This window comes from Mesoplodon bidens (assembly GCF_964165515.1).
Source record: "Mesoplodon bidens genome assembly, chromosome: 3".
Classification (NCBI taxonomy): domain Eukaryota; kingdom Metazoa; phylum Chordata; class Mammalia; order Artiodactyla; family Ziphiidae; genus Mesoplodon; species Mesoplodon bidens.
Window position 1 is genome coordinate 80,861,519 of NC_138178.1, and position 21,556 is coordinate 80,883,074.

Below are 21,556 nucleotides of genomic sequence, written 5' to 3' on the forward strand. Positions count from 1 at the left end.
CTATCACTAGCCTTTGTGGGCTGAGCAGATCCCTTTATTAAGTGTAGACCCATGGGGTGGGGCAAGTTGTAGGGAAACGAGAGCTCAGTGTTGGCACCAGCAGGCTTTCATCAGAGGGAGGAATGCGGGGCTTGGGAGGCTAGGGGGTGGGCTGGGGTCCAGTCAGATGCAGCATGTGGCATACTCCCTGGGTGGCCCAGATGTCAGCTAAGAGAGTTACAGAAGAAATTCATTCAGCCCAATGTTAGGAGCTGAGGTCGTGACATGGCTGGGGTTTAAAGGTCTATCTTCAGAAAGCTGCAGTGGTTGAAAAAAAGACTTGATCCAGTCGTAAATATTCTTCTGGATGGATTCATTTGCATTTTTTTTCCGTTACACGGATTAAGAAATGGGATGGATCACATATTTGCACTCCACTGGGCCAATAGAAACACAAGTGGCACTACTGTCCCCCAGTGACAAGTCAGTTGAGGGGCCCAGGGGTGCTCCAGGCAGCACCCTGCCTGTCCTTTATGAGCTGCCAGGACCTGCTGTGCCAGGGGTGTGGCTCGACCTCTGCTTGGGCCGCCTGGTAGGTAGGGCAGTTGGTTGCAAATCTATCAGCTAAGAAAGGCCAGTCTTGCTCAAGGCAGAATTACACCCAGGTCCACGGGCAACGTTCTCTAATGTCTGAAGGGACGGGGTGGTGGGAGAGAGTCCAGAGGGAGAAAATGAGTACTTTAGTCTGCCTCGTCCACCTGGTGGGATTTCTGTAATACCGCATCAAGGGTGTAGCATTTCCATATAACCCCGCTGCCCAGCACTCCTGCAAAGAAACTGTTTGGACTATGCTCTCCAGGGACGGCTGATCCCTCCTTGGGTAATGGCATCCAGTTCTCCCAAACCGGACATCACCTTTGACCCCAACGCAATCAGTTAGCAGATGGTGTCGATTCCCACTCCCCAGCCCTTTCACTGCGACGCCCGCCCGCTCAGGCACACCCCGTCTCCAGATGACTCCAGAGCTTGGCTGCCAGTCATGGAAATTCTACACTGCTTCCCTACTGGTCTCCCAGTCTCCAGGCTCAACTCTTCCAGTCCTTTCCAGACACCGCTAACAAGTGATTCTCCCCTGACACCGCTAACCAGCTGTTTCTTCCCAGCTCACAAAAACCTTCAACATCTTCCCATCACCCACAGATGAACGTCCAAAGTCTCACTTGGGGTGAGAGTCTGGACCCTCCGTGGCCCTCACTCTTCTCCTGCAGACACCTTCCATCCCTGCCCAGACGTTTCCCCAGTTGTTCCTGAGCACTTGGCTTACACCCCCGACTCCTCTCGCCATTACGGGCCTTGATTTCTGCTCAGATTCCAGCTTGCAGCCCCGCTCCGTGGTTGCCCTGCACTCTTCAGGAGTCGTACAAACTGATGAGTTCCTGTCTGCTGCCTCCTATGGCTGCCTGTATTGCCTGGTTGCCCATCTCTCCAAAGACACTGTAAGTTCCTCGAGGGCGTGGATTGTGTTTTGTGGCTCTCTGAAGCCTCAGCCTTGAACAAAGGGCCAGAAGACCTTGCTCGCTCGCCCTGCCGGCTGGTGGGTTTAAGATGTTCCCAGGACCCCCTAGGGCCAGGTCTAGGGGAATTGCAGTCTTCAGTGGTAGAGAGGCAGCCATCAACTCAATACTAAGGTCAAGGTTGGCCTGGAAGAAACTTGGGCTGAGATGAAGTGAGCAGAAAGAAAGGGAGAGAGGAAAGAAGAGTCTAGACGTGGCTGCTTTTGCTCTCGAGGGAGAAGTGGAAACTCTCTGTACCCATCGACAGGGAATACCAGCACTGCCCCAGCGCCCGGCGCTGTGAGCGGAAATTGCTGTCACTGTGCCCAGTGTTTGCTGCACCCACCCTGACTCCCCAGACGTGCCAGGGGCTGCGACAGACAACCTGGCTGTGGGTCAGCAGGGTGGCTGCTGGGGCTGGAAGTCACGTCATGGACATAACAAGGACCCCCCGTTTCAGGGAAGTGAATGTCTCAGACACACAGCGACCTTCACCCCCAAGTGAGGGATGGAGAAAAGAACGTGAGTGCAGATGTGGGCTGCCGGCAGAGGAGCTCCTGGCTGGGGTGGCAAAGGCCCCTTGCCTGCCCCCACTCCGCCCACAGAGAGCGGGGATGGCGGGTGGTGGCCACGGGGGAGGGGCCAGAAGACTGCAGATTTCTTCTGTCAGAACTAAAATCCTCTGTCAAGTGATTCCCAGGGTCTCACCCTCTTTAAGCTGGAGCAGAACATCATCTCAGGTTTCCCTAAACCCTGGCCATTCGGGACATGGGTAACAACCCGCCCTCCACTGGATTCTGAGGTCAGGGATGGTCTCTGTTACGGAATGGGTTTTCTGGGTGGAGAAACGGGTTGAGATCTGAAAGATGGGGTCCTCCACCTGGCAGGGGGAAGGTGGGCAGAGGCTGGTGCCCAGGCCTGCTTGGGCTGTGATGCCAACCGACTGTTGTCCTGGGGATGTTGGGGAGGGGGACAGTGCCCGTCGCCCCCCTGCCCCCAGGAGCAGGACCTGACCTGTCCTTCCTTCCCCTCGCGCCCACCTCTCCCTGTTCGTTCCCCTCCCACCAGAGCTGCGGGAACCCTGGGCTCAGACGCAGTTCACCCCACAGTCTTATAAATGATGGGGAGAGGGAAGGAGGGTAGGGAGGCTCAGGGAAGACAGCCATGGGGAGGGATGTGGCTGAGCCCTGCCCACACCCAGCCTGGCCTCCAGGAGACTTTGCTGGGAGTGGAGACGCCCGAAAAGGCAGTGCAGCAGCCGGCCTCCTGCAGCCTCCCCAGGGGGACGTGGCCAGTGCAGAGGGTTGTTCTGGGATCTGTTCAAATTTGGAGATTTCCTCGGTATCCCTCAAGAATAAGAGGCTGCTTGCTGGGGTGCAAGGCTGAATTAGACATACCTCCTATTTCACACTGCAGTGTTTTTCATACTGCCGGTTGTAAACCATTAATGGGTTGTGAAATCAATTTAGTGGTTTACAGCCAGCACTTTACAACAACAGATTAAAAACAAAAGCCTCAGTGTATCGCATATAGAAAGGGTGTTTTTTTTTTCAATGTTTTTTTTTTTTTTCTGATGTATGTACATGTCTCCATACCTATAACCATGCTTATACCTCTATGATATCTAGATATCCGTACTGGGTGGTGATGAAAAATCATACTTATTTGTTAGTGTGGTTTTAGGGGTCAAAGCAAATTGAACATTGGTCTAGACTAGAACATCCCTGCTGGGACCAGCTGGGCCTGGAGTAGCAGAGAGAGACCAGGCCTGAAGCTTGGGGCCTCTTTTGGCCTCATGGACCCAGAGACCTGGGTTAAGACCAACCGGTGGGGCCCCATCTCTCCTTGGTGAGAGGACATGCTGGGGGCCCCGGATGGGAAGGGCTGTGATGAGAAACCTCCTCTATAGGACTCTAATTGCACCTTTAGCTGTTTAAATGCCTCCGCTCTTTATCGGTTTGGGGCTCACGTTCGCTTCTGAGACATAGACTGGAAAGAGAGCCCAGCAGAACTTGGAAGACCTGGAGGATGGCAAGGCAGAATGGGAAACCAGGAATTTGTCAGGGAGTGTCAGTGGCCTTCTGGGACATGATATTTGAGCTTAGGGGATGGGCGAGAACACGCACGCTCAAGTTTTTAGCATGCTTTGCTAAAAGCATGAAATCCAAGAACCGCTGGAAGAGTTGGATGTGCCAGGGATGGGGGCCTTCTTCCTGGCAGATCAGTTTCAAAGGGCCCCATGGGAGACCATTACAGAAAGCACAGGGGTCTGAGGAGGGGTCAGGCCCTGCCTGATTCTTCACTCAAAGCCATCGTTTCGGCTAGCTGCAAGCTGCAGTAGAGAAAGAGAAAAGAGTGCAGGCCTTTGATCATTCATGGTGGGAATGCTTCACAAATGACAGAGGTTTAGAGAATAGCATCCAGAATGCTGAGAGGGAGGAGAAAGAATATAAATGTGCGTGTGCACGCACACACGATACTCCTGCCTGGTTTCTGGTGGAGACAGCGTTCACCTGGGAGGATGCACTGTGTGAAGCACCCCTGAATCAGGGTGGTGGGACCTTTACATGGAGAGATGGCACATTTCACTAAGGAAAAAAAAATGATACAGTATCTAGCCCATTGCTTTAAATATATTCTACATGCTTAATTTAGTTAGAACAATTCCACCAAAGATTTCAAAATGTGTGCTTGTTAGTCACTGTGGAAACTAGGAAAGGTGTTGGTGCTCGGGATGTAGGCAGCACGAAGAAATAGCTGAAATTGAGATTCCAGAGTTAAATGGAAGCTCCGACTTTCAGAGCTTCGATAACGTGTGCATTGTTTTTCTTCTTTCAAAACCCCGTTACTCCCCCTCACTTCCCTCCCCCATCCCTTGCTCCCTCACGTCCCCCCCCCACCGCCCTTTCCAGGGCTCCCCATCTCCCTGGCTTTCAATAAACCATGAAGAGGATAGAGAAATTAACTTGACAAAGAGAAGGGATGGATTCAGGTGTTGGGTCTAGTCTAAGCTACTTCCCAGGCCTGTTTCTCTACCGATTGGAATTTCTGTTTACTCCCATTTGGGAATAACCAGAAAGGATCCAACTGGTGTTCCTTACTGAGCAGAGGCCACCTGTGAAGTATTTACCCCATTACTGTCATTTTCATTATTCCGTAGCTGGCTGTCACTGTGCCCTGGGGAGAGATCAGAGGACGATGGAGGCCAGGACCTCTGCCCTCCACAAGGCTCTCGTCTGATCAGGGAAAGCATGGAAACAGAGACATGGAATAGACATGGAATAGACATGGAATAGAGGACAGTGACAGCTAGGATGAGACCAAGTGTGCGACTGTCCAGAATAGAATCTCACTGCTATTGTTGCTTTAACATGGGGTGTGTTTTTCAGGTGCAACTTCTTTCCATGTTAGTGGGGAAACTTTGAGACCCTTGGGAGCATCCTTCCAGATGCTTCAACTTTGGCAGTGTGGACTCAAGTGAACAAAACTATTCCTTACGGGCAAAGGTTCCCAAGAAGACTGGTATTAGATGGCTGGGGAAATGAAACAACTCACTCAGAAACTGCCTTGGCAATAAATATAACATAAAAATTTGAGACCAGCATGCCTGCCATCTCTCACTCTGATAATAGGTAGTAAGCACTGAAGGACTCAACCAGGACTCCTATTCAGTCGTTTGTCTTTGTGTTTCCCCAATTCTGCACTGAGATGCCCCAGGGCACTGCAGCAAATTCCTGAGTGCCACCGAATATCTGAAAATTTTCAAAGTGAACACAGTGACATCTGCCAGACTCCACGGGATTAAGTTGTTTGGAACGAACTGCCTATTAATAGAACTATCAGGTATTTCTTTTAGCCTGGGGGCCTGCAAAACATTACCATGGCGGTAGGGCACCTTGAACCGAGAAAGGCCGGCACACTGTGCGTTCGGTGTGGCTTCAGCACAGACGCAATCTGATGGACACTCGGCAAGGTGCCCACTCCCAGACGTCTCTGCTCCATTTCCCCTGCTCAGCCTTGGCACTGGCCAGCTCCTTTGAACTTGCCGTGGCTGATTTCTTTCCTTAAAGTAGTTGTATCTCTGGCATGAGCTTGATCTTGATCTTTTTTACATCTTTAGTGGAGTATAATTGCTTTATAATGTTGTGTTAGTTTCTGCTTTATAACAAAGTGAGTCAGTTATACATATACATAGGTTCCCATATCCCTTCCCTCTTGCATCTCCCTCCCTCCCACCCTCCCTATCCCACCCCTCTAGGGTGGTCACAAAGCACCGAGCTGATCTCCCTGTGCTATGCGGCTGCTTCCCACTAGCTATCTATTTTACGTTTGGAAGTGTATATATGTCCATGCCACTCTCTCGCTTTGTCAGATTCACCATCCCCACCTAGAGTTCAGCACCAGAAGCAGCCAGGACTCCTGCCTTTGGAGCTAAGAAAGAGACAGGTAGCTAGCTCGATGACTGTGGCAAAGGCCTGAGTTTGTGTCCTTGGGGCAGACTCCCCGCATGGACACACAGAAGTTGTCAGAGCCTGCCTTTAGGCCACTTGATAGCAATGCCCGAGCCCCCGCCCTCCGGGACCTTGTCGCTTTCTTCCCTGTAGCCAGCACGATCTCCACTGACCACACCCTCCCCGCCCCTTCCCATCAGCTTTCCCCTGCAGACCCTGAAGTGTGCTGCCCAACTCTGTGCCCCTCCCCGGACTGTGAGTCCTGCTGGCCCCTGGCTTCACTCAACCGGTTGCCTTCAACTGCCACTTCAACTGCCATCGGAATGTTCTGTCGGTTGGTGGCCTGGTTTTGCAGCCTGGTAGATGATCAGGCCTCAGGGACGTGGTCCAAACCTTTGTGCGGGGACCCAGCAGCTAGCACACTGGAAATGCTCAGGGAACGTGTGATGAATCCATTTAGTAACTTAATTCCCAGCACGGGTTCTAGGCCGGTCATGGCTGCACGTGAGACCCCTCTGGTCACTGCCTGATCATTTCCCAGGGGCTCTGCCTGCCTTAGCAGAAGAAAAACTTGATGTGGGAGTCTTGGTCCAACAGAGGTTTGTGGCTGGGGGGCTGTGGCCCCCTCATATGGCCCCACTCCTGCCCCCTGGGCTGTGCCTGTGTTTTGCCACGGCTCTTGTGCCTTTCTAGGTGGGTGATGAGTGCATGCAGCCCACAGAGAAGGTGGGGTGGCCCTGTGTGAAGATGTGTGTGCTGGATTTTCCCCTTCTCACAGCTACAAGGAGAGGAGACCGCATGTCCCAGAGTTGGAGGTGTCCACTCCTTGCCACTCCCCTTCTGGGGGCCCCGCCTCCCTGGGCTGCTGTGCTCTGTTGTCACCAAGTGTGTGCAGGGCCTTGGGGGAGAGGACTGGGAGGGGCTGGAGAAGAGGCCACCCCTGCCTTGACACTCCTGGACTCCACTGTGTGAGCCCTGAGAGGGCATTTTGGAGGTGGAAAGAGGCCCCAGTCTTTTCCTTTATTGAGCGCCTTGAATATTTGAAAAGAAAAAAGAAAAATGCCAAAAACGGGTACAGAAAATGGTAGCAGGTATATTTTATTGAAATGCTTAGTAAGTAAATGCCTTTTAACACTTGTACAAATACAGTGGCTTGGTAGACCTTCATTTGGAGAGCAGGTTCACTGCCTGTGGTTTGAGGCCCTTTGTGAATGAGCCCTCTTGGAACTCCATTCCCCTTCATTGCTCGTGGGAGGTTTGGGCACCTTTGGGGGTGTCTCGTGCCAGAGGGATCAGGGCCCCATTCTCCTGGTGGACAAAGGCCTTCAGACCAACTCTGTGCCCCTGGGTGGGGAGGGTCTCCCTGCCAGGTTGGGATGAGCAACAAAGGGACACACCAGGGTGGTGCCCAGGACGCGGTGCCCTTTCTCAAGGTGGGGACCCATCACTGGGATGTCCGGGCTGTCGGTCATAACATGCACAAAGGCATCTCTGACAGGTGGCTTCCACTCGGGCCTGCGATGCTTTTGGACCTAAGCAAAAGCTCTGTGGCCAGGGCCAACTTTCTGCTGGTTTCCTTCTGTGATGGTAGCAGCCAATGGCTCACTTCAGGACAGGCCTGCATTGGCCAGGCATCGTGCCAAGAGCTGAAGATACAGGGATTATTCACAGTGACTGTCCCAGGGGAGCTGGCCGCTGACTTGGGAGGAAAGCACCGGAGTGTGAATCACGTCCACATAATGGGATGAGCGCTCTGCTGTGGTTGTGATAGACAGGGACACAGAGGAGGGCCACCCACCCAGGGCCCGAGTTCCCGAGAAGTTTCCAGAGCGAAGGGAGGCCGAGCTGAACCCTGATGAAGACAGGACTCAGCCAGGCCATAAGCACTTGCGAGAGAGTCTAAGGGCCCAAGGGACCAGTGGGCGGGGCGGACACCCTGGCTTGGGCAAAAGCACAGAGGTGTGACAGACCAAGGGTGGGGACATGATGGGAACTAGTGTCCAGGAAACTAGTGGGAGGTGGCTGTAGAGCAGGGGGAACCGGGGAGAGCTGTTATCCTGTAGAAACCGGTGAGCAACAGGGCTGCGAGGGGTCCCACAGGGCCTTCTGGATGGAACTTGGCCTCCAGTCTGCAAAGAACAGACCTAAGTGAGGCCAAGAGGCCACTGCAATGGACCCAGTAGCAGATGAAGCCCTCAGTGAGGGGGAACAGGGACGAGGGCTTGAGTGGAGGAGATGGGTGATGGCTTGTGTAGGGGTGGTCCCGGGTAGATGTCACCGGAGCAGAGTTGGGAGGTGGGGGTGAGGATGATGAGGTCTCTAGTGGCCTGGGGGGGGGGGGAGGGAACAGAAGGGAGCGTGTCTTTCTGTCGCCTCAGTCCAGGGGGCGCTGTTGGACACCAGCTTCTGTAACACAAGCCGACGAGGGATGCAGCCCAGGGAGGGTGAGGCAGAGCGGTGCTCGCTCGAGCAGAGGTTCCTGGGGACAGAGGTGTAAGGGACAGGCCGATGGGGGCGGGGCGAGGGGGCCGTGTGGAAGAGCTTGGTGGACAATCCAGAGAGCACGGTGAGTGGACTTTCCCCGCGTGCCACTCCTCCTCCTCTGCCACCAGCCCGGGGAGGGATTCCTTGAAGGCAGTGACCTGAGCTTTAGGGTTGCTATCCCCTTACCGGTGCCTGACACACAACGGGCACTAAATTAATGTTTGTCAGATCCACTGAACACAAATACAGCACAGAGGCCAGTAAGGGGGTGGAGTGGGGGCGGAGGGCATCCAGTGGGTTTGGCAGCCGGTGTGGGGCATTTGCCAGACCCTTTCCAGGATGAGGCAGGTGTGGAGGGAGGGAGGGAGGGAGGGATGCAGGAGGCTGTATTTTGGGTGGAGTTGGGTAGCTTGGGGGGTGAGGAAGTAGAGACAGCGTGTCTCTGTGTTCTTTCTCAAAGTTTGACCAAGACAGGAAGGAGAGGAAGTGCAGGACTCATCACTGGAGCATTTTTTTTTAAATTAAAAATATCTTTTTACTGCTTCCTTGCCCCTGCACCCACCCCCGCCCATGCCAAATACGATTGCAAGTTCCTTGTAGAAAAGCTAAGAAATAAACATAAGTAAGAAGAAAATAAAAATCACCTGTAATTCCATCCATTAGAAATATATACTGTTACTTTGGAGTCATTTTCCTTCCAGACTTTTTGTTTTTTTGTAGAAATGGTATGACACAGAACCTTAGTATTTTGTAACGTATCTTTTCACTAAATACTTCTTGAATACCTGTCTCTGTCTGAGCTACTATAATTCAAAACATTCCTTAAAATGTTATCTACCTATCTAATTATCTATGATTGGAATGGTTCAAAGTGCAACGGGTACAAAAGAGCATTCCGTGGAAAGCTACCTTTTATTGCCCGCTTCTCAGCCACTCAGTTCTTTCTGGAGGCAAATGATATGACCTTACAGCATCCAGTTTGGTGGTGAGATAATATTCCCATGTGGGCATGTTCCTAAATTTATTGAAATAGCTTCCTGTCTTGGAGAGTTAGGTGCTATTTAATTTCAGTTTGCTATTATACATAAGGCTCTGATGGAAATCCTTCCAGAGAAATCTTTGAACACATACTTAATTGTCTTAGAACAAGTTTCTAGACGTGGAATTTCTGGGTTAGAAGGTAGAGCCAATTAAAGAAACAAACAAAGCCTTTCAAAAGCAGAGTTTACCTCCCAGGAAACTGATGTCACTTGGCAATCTCACGACGAAGCATGCCAGCCTTCCTATACCGCCTGGCCCTCTGCGCCACGTCCTCCAACTGCACCAACTTAGTGGGGGAGAGGTGCTCGTGGGTGCCTCCAGCCCTAACTGCAGGTTGCATTATAGGAGAGACAAATGACACCTTGGGAAACAATGGGGGACTAAGTGTTGAGAGGGCAGCCCACCTGGCCGAGGAGCAAAGGAGAGCAAGCCATGGTGGGTCCCGGCGGCTGCATTGTTGGTGAAGGCCGCCCCCAGGGACAGACCCTTTCACATTTTCAGAAACCCCTAGGCAGAAGGGAGGGCCCCAGGCCATGAGAAGCATGGGCCCACCGAGGCGAGGTCCAGGGGCAATTGGTTCACACGCTGGATTTTTGCTTGCTTTGCCCCTGTTAAGAGGCAACCCTGTGGCTTCTTCAGTGACAGCTTCCAGGTGTGCTGGGACGGGTTCCCAGAGCAGTGTGGAGGGGGGTGAACACGCTTAGGTGAGCTGAGCGAAACCCACCTCTCCCTAGACTTTGCCCCAGGCGCACAGCCAGTGCTTTTATTGGCGAAGGGAGGCTCCAGACGGCTTACACCAGCCCAGCTGAGAGGGGAGGCGGAGCAAAGCTAAGGAAGCTGCTCCCCACTCATAAATCCTAGGTCTTGCAAGGTTGGAACTGGAGGTAAACCTGGATGTGGGGAGAGGCAGGATTCCCTCGGCCTCCACCCTCCCTTTGGGACGCCATCCACAGTTTTCCTGTACGTCGCCCTGCTAGGGGAGCTGCTCCTCTTTGGCTTTTATTGCACGCCCTAGACACTAGACTGTTCTGTAGACTGTTTATTAGTTTTTTTCCCCCTGAAAAACAAAAAACCAAAACAAACAAACAAAAAACAGAAAAAGGGAAACAAGGTAATTTGGTTTACAGTAGGTAGTAGTTACTTGCCTTTGGGTTATGGTTGCTGGAGGTCGCCCTGCATTGGCTTTCAATCTGACTCCAAGTTTGGGAGGCCAAGTATAATCCCTGTTCCCCAGAAGCACCTTCAAGGACTATAAACTTCCCTGAAATTCACATCCCAGAGCGCTGGCCCGAGAGCTCGCTGGGAGTCCCCACCCACACACCCGTGAATGTGGAGTCATATCTCGTTGCTATAGCTCACTAGTTCTGGGGTTATTAATTCTCACTGATTATTCTTTGCAAATTGTTTTGTTTCCCCCCAAGGCCTTGTTTTTGTCTCAGCCATCATTTCCAGAGCCTGATCTCCAGGTAGATTCTTTATTGGTCTCTGCATTCGTTTCCTAGGGCTGCTGTAACAAATTACCACAAACTGAGTGGCTTAAAACAACGGATGTGTATTGTCTCACAGTTCTGGAGGGTCAGAAGTAAGAAATCAAAGTGTCAGCAGGGTTGGCTCCTGGCAGAGGCTCTCAAGGAGAATGGGCTCCTTGCCTCTCTCCTGGCTTCCTTTGATGGCTGACAATCCTTGGTGCTCCCTGGTTTGTAGACGCACCTCTCCAATCTCCATCTTTGTCTTCACATGGAATTCTCATCTCTGTATGTGTCTTTGTCTCTCCTCTTCTTATAAGGGCACTAGTCATTGGATTTAGGGCCCACCCTAATCTGGTTATGACCTCACCTTAGCTAACTACATGTGCAAAGACCCTATTTCCAGATAAGGTCACATCTTGAGGTTCTGGGTGGACGTGAGTTTTGTGGGGGGACACCATTCAACCCACTGCAGTCTGTCTGCCTTCAGACACTTCCATCCACCAATCCATCCTGTATCCCTTGTCAGAGCCGCTTTTCTTGAACCACGCTTAGCAGGAGCACCTCACTCTCGCTCTAAAACCCTCTGCTGATTTCCCACTGCCAACAGAATAAAGTCCTATCTCTAGCCCAGCCTTAGAAAACTCACCACAGTTAGGTCACAGCAATATTTTTCAGATTCCGTTTCTCCAGTTCTCCTGCTCACACCCTCCAATCACAGTGGGAACATCTTCCATGTGGCTGAACACGCTGGAAGTGCCCTTGTCTCCTGCCCAATCCTCTGTCCCTTGCCTAGATGCTCTCCTTCTCAAACACCCTTGTCGCATCCCACCTTTCCTCTCTCATGAGGACATTTCCAGCCAGCCAGGGTCAAAGGGCTCACCTCTGCTCACAGACTGACTCGACTCTCTGCTCTTCACCTCTTCTCAGTCTGTAGTGGTGCTGTCCCCTGCTGGAATCTACCTCTTACCCAGGGATGAGCCTGGGTCTTGAACTTCTTTGGGTCCTTAGATTTGAACATGGTGTATTGAATCATGTGGCGTCATGGTAAATGATGGCGGACCCGGCCTGTGAGCATGCAAGGGGGTTGGTTTAGACCTGAAGTGATTTGAGCTGTCATGTTTCAATGCAGTAACTGAATCACCCCATGCCTACAGCCCCATTATGTCTAGAGCAGATGAAGAGTCCTGTGCTGAGATGAAATGAGGGGAAGGAGAGAATGGTTGCTGCCTCGAGAGTCAAGGGCAGTAGTCTTGCAAAAGAAGAGTGAAAAAACAGACCTGCTGCAGGAGAAGCGAATCCGCAAGGCTGGAGGACAAGGGGCACTGGCTTCCAGGGGAGAGTTGTAATGATCCTCGGGGCGGGGCGTGGATTCCCTGCCCCCACTCTTCCTGATGGACCATTGGTGAGAGAGATGTTGGCAGGGAGTGGGAGGAAGGTAAAAGTGGAGACATATAGTGCAATGAACGGGATAGCCACCAACACCTTTCACTCTCAGCTTTAAAATAGATGCTCTGAAAAGTTGGAAGTAACAAGGATGTTTTAATTCCAAGGATTGTTATAAGTGTTTTTTGCTGGCCCCTCGTAAGTGGCAGTGATTGGCAACTGGCTCTTCAAACTCTCTCCCAAATCTTTGCGTCTATGAGGGACTTGGTTCATCTGGAAGCAGGTTTCCTCTAAGCCTCCTTGCCTCTTGCACTCTGTCCTTTCTGTCTGATTATGCCTCAGTTGCATCAAAGCCCCAAAGGCATCACCCTTGGGGATCAAGATGTAGTCCACCCAAGAGAGAAGAATAGAGGTATAAAGAATTGGGATGAGAATTCTGGGCGGATGCTCAAGGTGTGGGCTCTGGGCTGAGCTCACTGAATGTGGCATTCTGCATTGCAGATAGACCAGGACAAGTTTCCACCATCAAAATCTTTGAAGCCACCAGGGCTCTTTCTTGCTGGGATAGGTTTGGCAATGCTCCTTCATGGGGGTAGGTTTAGAAACTCAAGCTGAAGAGACAGCCAAGGAAGAATCCCTGCCTCTTCTGTTGATGGACAGATTGTAATGTTAGCTCTGATCCTTGCTGAGTTGACTCAAAACTCTACCTGCATGGTCTCACCTGGCTGGGTTCAGAAAATATCTATCTAATTGTAAAAACAGGCAACCCTTGACTCCATTAAGAAAATTATAGTTTCTTAGACATTCCATTTCAAAGGTTTGCCAGTTTTCCTCCTGATAAATTGCCGGTTTGTGTATTTCAGCACTCACTATTCAACAGAAGAGGAAGGATTTAGTCAAGTTTCCTTTGTTGGTAAGTTTCCTGTGCAATGTACTTGTCTGCAGGTCCTAACAGCAATTTTGCTCAGGTTCAAACAAACCGAAAACCAACCACGCAAAAAGGAATGACTCAAGTTAGAGATGGTCCTATCCATCTACATAAAGAATATACATGAGTTTGAAATGTTTTGAGAATCAGGAAGGGGAGAGGAGACAGGAGGAAAAGGATGCATTGTTCATAATTCTGTTCTTAAGCAGTGATTTTTCTCTACTGCTCCCTATTACTAGAACGTTCGTTCCACCCACCTCTGACAAAAGAGAAGTATAAACAACATTTGACACAAAGTAAGACGTGAAAGATCTTTCAATGGTTCAGTGTCCTGGCTGTGACTCAGAATTATTCATTAGATTTAAAAAACACACACACATAAAAACACATGCCCGGCTAGGCTCCCAGGCTGAGTCTGGAGCAGAGGTGGCCAATTCATACCATTCTTCTTGCCGTTTGCTGTTTCCATTGAAGGAGACTGGGTTAGTCCAACTCTTAATTTCTGAAACAAGGATTCGAGGTAGATGCTTCTGTTTCTTTTTCCAACTAGACAGTGAATTACTTGAGGGAAAGGATGATGTCCATTTGACTTTCCATCTGCAGGAAGCAGCTCAGTAATTGGCACACAAGAACACTTTGCTACTTTTTTTTTTTGGAATGACAGTGGTTTAAAAACAGCAAGACCCTCAGTAAGTGTAGGACGTTATATTCCTGTTTTCCTTCAGAACACATAAATACTAGCTATGAGGTTGCACCAGGATTGGGATTCTGAGTCATAGCAGTGCTGGTACCTGGGGCTCTGTGACTTGCAGACAGAGGAGATGGAGCCCTGGGGAGAAGGTGGAGCAGACGGGAAATTGTGGTGCGGATGCTAGGTGTGGAGGGTGAATTCGTTTCCTACTGCTACTGTAACAAATTACAAGAAGAGGAGTGGGTTAATACAACACAAATTATCTTACTGTTCTGGAGGTCATGATGTTCAAAATGCGTCCCCTTGGGCTAAAATCAAGGTGTTGGTAAGGCTGTGTTCCTTCAGAAGGCTCTAGAAGAGCATTGTCTTCTTGCCTTTTCCCATTTCTAGAGGCCACCTGTATCCTTTGGCTCATAGCCCCTTCCTCCATTTTCAAAGCCAGCATCTTCAAATCTCCCTCTGACCCTGATCTTCCCATCTCCCTCTTTCCCTCACAAGGGTCCTTGAGATTACCCTGGGTTCACCCGGCTCGTTCAGTATCACCTCCCCCCCCGCCCACGTCTAGGTTACCTGAATAGCAGCCTAAATTCCATCCACAGCTTTAATCCCCCCCAACTTGCCATATAACGTAATGTAACCACAGGTTCTGGGGAATAGGACAGGGACATCTCTGTGGGGAAGCAATACTGTGTCTACCACAGAAGGGTGCCTGGGGATTGTGGAATCTGGTGTCCTCATTCTACGCTTGAGGAAACTTGGGCTCAGAGAGTTTCTGTGAATTCAACTCTTTTCTCCACAAGAGGATACATTCCCTTTGTGACTGGACCACCTGCACCCAGAACCCTAAGCAAGACTCAATGGAAGGCCGTTGGCTTCCACTTTCTCTAGTTCATCCTTTTACACCTGTGCCTCACAGCTTTCCCTCCCAACTCATGTGGGGGGATGGGGAGTGGTGTGTCAGGGTGGGGGCACACTTCCCCTGTGTCCAGACTGAATGGAGAGTGGCCACCATGTCGGGCCAGAGAATGGATCTGATCCGTGAAAGCCTTGTCTTGGAAGAAGCATGAGCTCTCAGAAGTGAGGATGCCCAGCTGAGGCCACTGAGCTCGCTGATTGGGGGCCCCTGGAGTCAGAATCTTGGATTTTCTCCCCTAGAAGGTCGAGAAAGGGGAGTTAGAGGGTGAGCCTCAGCTGGCTGGTTCACAAATGACAGTGACATTGCTGCCTGGGCAGCGGTGTGGGCTCCTCAGTCTGGAAACCCTGTTGCACCAGGGCTGCTGGCTCCTGGCAGAAGAAGCTTTCCGCTACTGGGTGTCCTCTGAGGAGAGGCTGGTGATTCTGGTGTCAGAGCCCAAGCTGAAGGCAGCAGGGCGTCCAGTAGTCACAACTGCGTGTCTCCCTGTCAAGGTCAGGGCCAGAGGAGAAGACACAGGAGGACTTAACTTCATGAGACTTTTCCTTGGAAAGAGCAAACCATGATCTGGGGGCCGGGGGCGCGGGGAGGAGAGAGGGGAGGGGCCGGGCTCATTCCTAAGGGCGCCTCCTTCTATGTCTTTCCATTCCACGTAGCGGCCCTTCATCCTCACTGCTGTACTCACAGCCCGAAACCAATGAGAGCCTGGCCTCTGGCCCAGTACCTTGCTTGGAATGTGATTTCCTCCGAACCCTGAGGGGAGGCCAGTCTTGAGAGGAAGATGCAGCTTGGGGGGTGGGTGGGGGAGAGGGCTGGGATGCCTGAGGAAGGCAGCCCCGGCCCCCAGCCCCGGGGTAGCTGATGTGACTACAGAGCACCTGGGGCCACAGCGCGGGCCTGGGTCCCACCTGGGGATATCGCCTCAGTATAGTACTGCAGAGTTCCCCTCTGTCCCCCGTAACTGGCGGGTGGCCCCTGGGGTGTGTGTGTGTGGGGGGGATGAAAAGCAAAGCAGGGCGTCCCCCACCTAGGGAGAGCCCAAGCCCCGTGGCTGGGGGCCTGGGGGAGCTGGGGTCACCACGAGTGAGCTCTCTTGCTATTGAGAGAAAGCCTTTAGCGCGGCGTTCCTGATCCGCACCCGGTGTCCCCCGAGAGGCAGCTTGAGATCTGGCAAGGGCGTTTGCAGGAAAGTGTGTGTGGACGAAACTGGGGAGAACAGGCTGAAACAGCCGGGGTGGGGGCGCAGCTGGTTGGGTCGTCTGGCAGCTGGTTGCGGCCATGGGGGAGGGTGATGAGACTGCGCCACTCTGCAGACCCCGTGTCAAGGAAGAAGGGAGGCGGGGCGCTGCTCGTCAGCCTCAGGGACACTTCTTTTGGTGACATGAGCCCTAGATGGGGAACGACGACCAAGGATGCTCCCTGGGCAGTGAAGCTGGCACCCCGCCTCACCAGTGGTGCTAAAAGCCTCTCCCAAGGAAGGGTCAGTTCAGAAATCCAGCAGCTGCCGCCCCTGGGGAGGCTCCCTCCTGCCGGGGCCTCCAAGGCCACGTGACGAGGCTCCTAGAGGTGAGCCCCGGGGAAGCGAGTCCTAACAGACTCGATGTCGCCCGCAGCCACTCTGAATGTCTGCCTCAGAGGCTGGGCAGCTACCCGGTGCCTAGATGGGCCCTGGATTCTCCTGCCGGGAGTTCCTGGGTTGGGAAGCCTGAGAATTAAAATTTCCTTTTAGGAGCCCAAGATGACCCTTTCTCTGTCTTTCTCCTGGGGCTCTGGCAGCTTGTGAGATGTACAGCCCTGAATAAAAGAACCTAGCAGACATGGAGCGGGAACAAGAGATAAGGTCTGTGGGCCGGACGCAAGGCCACCGGGCGGCCTCTAACACCCTATTCCTGGTGGTGAGAGCTGCAGCCCATCGGAGGGAGCTCACGGCTTCCGGGCGAGGGGCGGCCCCTTCAGGGTTGGTGAGCCTGGCTGCATCCGGCCAAGTTTGTGTTTTTCCGAAGGACCCTGACAGCCTCTATGGTGTAATTGCCCAGGGTGGGGACTGGATCTTGAGCAGAGAAAGTCCTGCAGGTTCTGGAGCAAGGAAAGCCCCCCGACCCGGGATGCCCACGTGGATGGAGTCCATGTGCATGGGCCTGGCTGAGAAATCCCAGCGGTCGATGTGGCATCATCTAGTTACTCCGGTTTACTGGAAACCAAGAACTTAGGAGAAGTTGAATCCTCTTCTAGAATTTCTATCCTGAAGCCACCAGTTAGGTTTCTGTTTTGAAACCAATTAGCACAGGAGTTTGATAATGGCCTTCAGGTAATGTGTTTGAAAATCTGTGTGATGAAACCATCATCATTATTTTAAAGTTCTGTGATGTATCCAATTGGCTACGGTTCTAGATGAGTTTCAATATGATTTGTCAAGGTCGATGATGTAGCCATCAGTGTTACCCATAACCTCATGAAACCTGCGGATTCATTTAGGAAGTAAAGTGACAGCTGTTGGATCTGGTGTTTTTCTACTGGATTTTTTTTTTTTTTTTTTTTGCGGTACGCGGGCCTCTCACTGTTGTGGCCTCTCCCATTGCGGAGCACAGGCTCCGGACGCGCAAGCTCAGTGGCCATGGCTCACGGGCCCAGCCGCTCCGCGGCATGTGGGATCTTCCCAGGCCGGGGTACAAACCCGTGTCCCCTGTATCGGCAGGCGGACTCTCAACCACTGCGCCACCAGGGAAGCCCCCTCTGAGCTTTTAAAGCTTCCATAAAGAAACACCAGGAGCTCCTCATCAATACAAAAGCCCTGGCGAGGAGGCTCCTAGAGAACCCCACTGTTTGTGATGTTCCGCCTTGACTCTGCTGGAGAGTTACCTGAAGAAGGCTGAACCATCCTCATGCCCAGCCCCCAGTCCAGATCAATCACATGAGAATCTCTGGATGCGGGCTGGACCTCAGTTTTCCTTTAATTTTAGTTAAGGAACACTGCTCAGTTTCTCGCCCCTCAAAATACGGTCCTTGGACCAGCCATATAAGCATCACTTGGGCCCTTGTTAGCACTGCAAATTCTCAGACTCCAGTCTGGACCCACTGAATTAGAAATCAGAAATTTGGAAGGTGGAGCCCAGCAACCTGTGGGTTATTTTATTTTATTTTTATTGTGGCAAAATATACCTAATATTTATCATTTTAACCATTGGTATGTGTGCAATTCAGTGGCATCAGAAACATTCACAGTGTTGTGTAACCATCACCATTATGTATACCCAAAACTTTTTCATCATCCCCAACAAAACTCTGTACCCATTAAACAATAACTTTCCCCTTCTTTCCCGCTCTCTCTTCCCAGCCCCTGGTAACCTCTATTCTGCTTTCAGGTACTACAAATTCACGTGCTCTAGGTAGCTCATACATATGGAATCATGCAGTATTTATCCTTCTGTGTGGGACTTATTGTCAAGCATAATGTTCTCAAGACCCATCCATGTTGTAGTGTTGCATATTTCAGAATCTCAGTCATTCTTATGGCTGAATAATAAGCAGCCAGTGTTTCCACAAGCCCTCTAGGTGATCCTGATACTCACTCAAACTCACTCAAACTGGAGTTTGAGACCCACTGACCTGGAGCAGTGGTTCTCAGAGCTTATTTACATCTGAATCACTTGGGAATCTTCTTAAAATGCAGGTTCTGATCCTTTAACTGACTTATTAGCTGATTCATTAGTGAGGCCCAAGATTCTGCATTTCTAACAAGCTCTGAGTGGATAAGATTGAGAACCACTGTCTTAAGCCATCACAGCTGTGCCCAGCTCACCCTGAAATGACAAGAGTGAGGGGCACTCTCATTATCCAGTGGAGTGAGATGGAGGGTGGGGTCTCTTTCTGCCCTCTTGACCAGAAGACATGGACCTTGAGACCCTTATGTTCTCTGACTCGACCTTTCTGGGCTGGGAGTCTGTCATGAGCCTCGCTGGGCCCTTGGATTGGGAAGGGCTGGAACCGGGGGACTTTTTAGGGAGCTCAGTGCTAATGACTACACTATAAATGATAACCTGATCCATCTTTAGTCACTGCCTTGAGGCTTCCTGCCCACTTCTATGGTGTGAGTCTGGGAAAGAGCCTGACAGTGCTGGGAGGAAGCGGGTGAGGTGAGGCTGGCTGAGTCCTGGGGTGTCAGAGCAGAGGGTAGGCTCCAGCAGGCCTCGGAACAGGCTGGGGAGGCCCAGGTCATCACACCAGGGGCCGCTGAGCCAGGCAGGAGGGTCAGCACTTCTGTCTTCCTTCCTGATTGATTAAATCTGACATGGCACAGGGGGGCAGAGAGGGAGGCAAGAGACTCCAGGACCACTGTTTTCATTGAAGTGATGCCAGATTTGTATTTTCAAAGCAGCAATAATTGCTTCTGAGCGAATCCAACCACAGAAGATCCTCAACCCAGTACCGTTCAACCTAAGGATATTCCCACAGAAGAAATTACCACGTACCTCCACACAAGCTGTTCCAATCTGACCCCCTCAGATGATGCAAGCTGTCACTAGTGTGTGTGCTTAGAGTAGAAAACAAAGATAGTCTAGACCATTCTTTTGGAGCCTTATCTGTTTTGTAAGTAGTGCTGCATGGAGAGAAAAGGAGTAGAATGCACAATAAGGTAATTATGGTTCACACATGTGATGAAATACTTTGGAGCCATTGAAATTGTTGTTTGAAAGAATTTTAATGACATTTCAAGCATAGTCATGATTAAAAAGGGGAGAAAGGCTCAAATAACACGTCTATGCATGTGTGTGTGTGTGTGTGTATTCTACGTAAAAATTTTAAACAATACATATATATAAAGAAAAAACCCTAAAAATATCAATGGTTATCATTGAGTGGTAGGAGAGTCGTGGTTTTTAATTTTCCTATTTATCATGTTTGTGTTTTCTATATCTTTTATAATGAGCATATTACATTTACTAACAAAAAGAAATTTAAAACTGTATGGTAGGGATGATCAAGAATCAAAAGGTACACATTTGAATCTATTTTTAATCTTAGAAAACAACAGAGAGTGTTTTGGAGCTTGGTAATATTTGAAATATTCAACTGTTACCCAAATCCTCCAAAATCCCACCCCCCTCCAAAATCAGAGAGAAAACCACGAACTTTGACAAAGACTCGGAGGCCCACCCTGATTTCATTCCCATGGCTCTGACATCCTCTTCTCCACTGCAGTCTTTTCCTTGTTCCAGCCTCCTTGATCGTCATCAAGCCCAGACACTCTCTGGCCCCAGGGCCTTAGCACTGGCTGTGTCCTCTGCCTCCCCCCTGATGTCTGCTGAGCTTTGCACCCTCACTTCCCTCTGGTCTTTCCTCCAGACTACCTTCTCAGTGAAAACTTTCCTGGAGACACTACTTAAGGTCCCAACTCCTGTAACATTTTATCCCCCACCCCCTTCCACCACCACTTTTTAACATTCTACATATTTTATTTCTCTATTTTTTTTTTTTTTTTTTTTTGTGATACACGGGCCTCTCACTGTTGTGGCCTCTCCCGTTGCGGAGCACAGGCTCCGGACGCACAGGCTCAGCGGCCATGGCTCACGGGTCCAGCCGCTCCGTGGCATGTGGGATCTTCCCGGACTGGGGCACGAACCCGTGTCCCCTGCATCGGCAGGCAGTCTCTCAACCACTGCGCCACCAGGGAAGCCCTATTTCTCTATTTTTTTAATGGTCTTTCCCACCCATTATAATGGAAGCCCCACTAGGCCAGAGATTTTTCTCTATTTTTTCACTCCAGTAGCTCCAGCTTCTAGATGAATACCTGGCTCTTGAAAATCAGTTGTTGAATGAATAAATGTCAAAACGCCAAAGCTCTATTTTTTGACCTACAAAATCATAAAGGGTAGACAGTTTGTAAATATGTCTCAACTCTACTAACAAATTAAATCGAAACCGTTCACAACCGAGACACTTACTGCCACTTAATCATGGCATCCCATAGTAGCTTCTGTTATTTCAGGAGATATAATTTTCAGGAAATCTGAATATACACAATGGTGCCAGGAATATCATTTTATTTGGTGAGTATGCTCAAAAGAAAAGGCAGCTTAGGTCTGGAATGGCATTAGGACTTAAGTCAGGTGTTGCATAATAACTTGCTGGAAACTAGTTTAGAGAAAGCCACAAATTTCAGTAAAGTATTGATCCATTTAACCAGTATTCCTTAAGCATTGACTATGCAGTGAGACCTGGGTACACACAGTGAACAAGACATCACTGCTTCCTGGATGCAGCTTACAATCTAGTAGGGGATACAGATAAGTAAATGATAATAATACAATGAGATATTATGGAAGCACAGAGGAAGGACAGCTGACGAGACTTGGGTTGGGAGGGTTGGGGTAGATTTCCTGGTGGAAGTAACATTAGAGCAGGATAAACAAGAGTGTGTCAGGGAAAAGGGCTTGGGTTTCACAAGTGGGGGTGGAGAACGGGCTGGGAAAGTGTTCCAGGAAAGGGCTGGAGGCACCGGGAGTCGATGTTCCTCCAAGGAGCTGGTGAGCTCAGTGCGGTTTGAGTGAGGGCTGTGACCACATGTGCATCCTGAAATCAGTCACTTACCAGCTCCACAACCCTCACCCCAATGCAAGCCACCGCCATCTCTCACTTGGACCACTGTACCACCTTTCGAACTGTA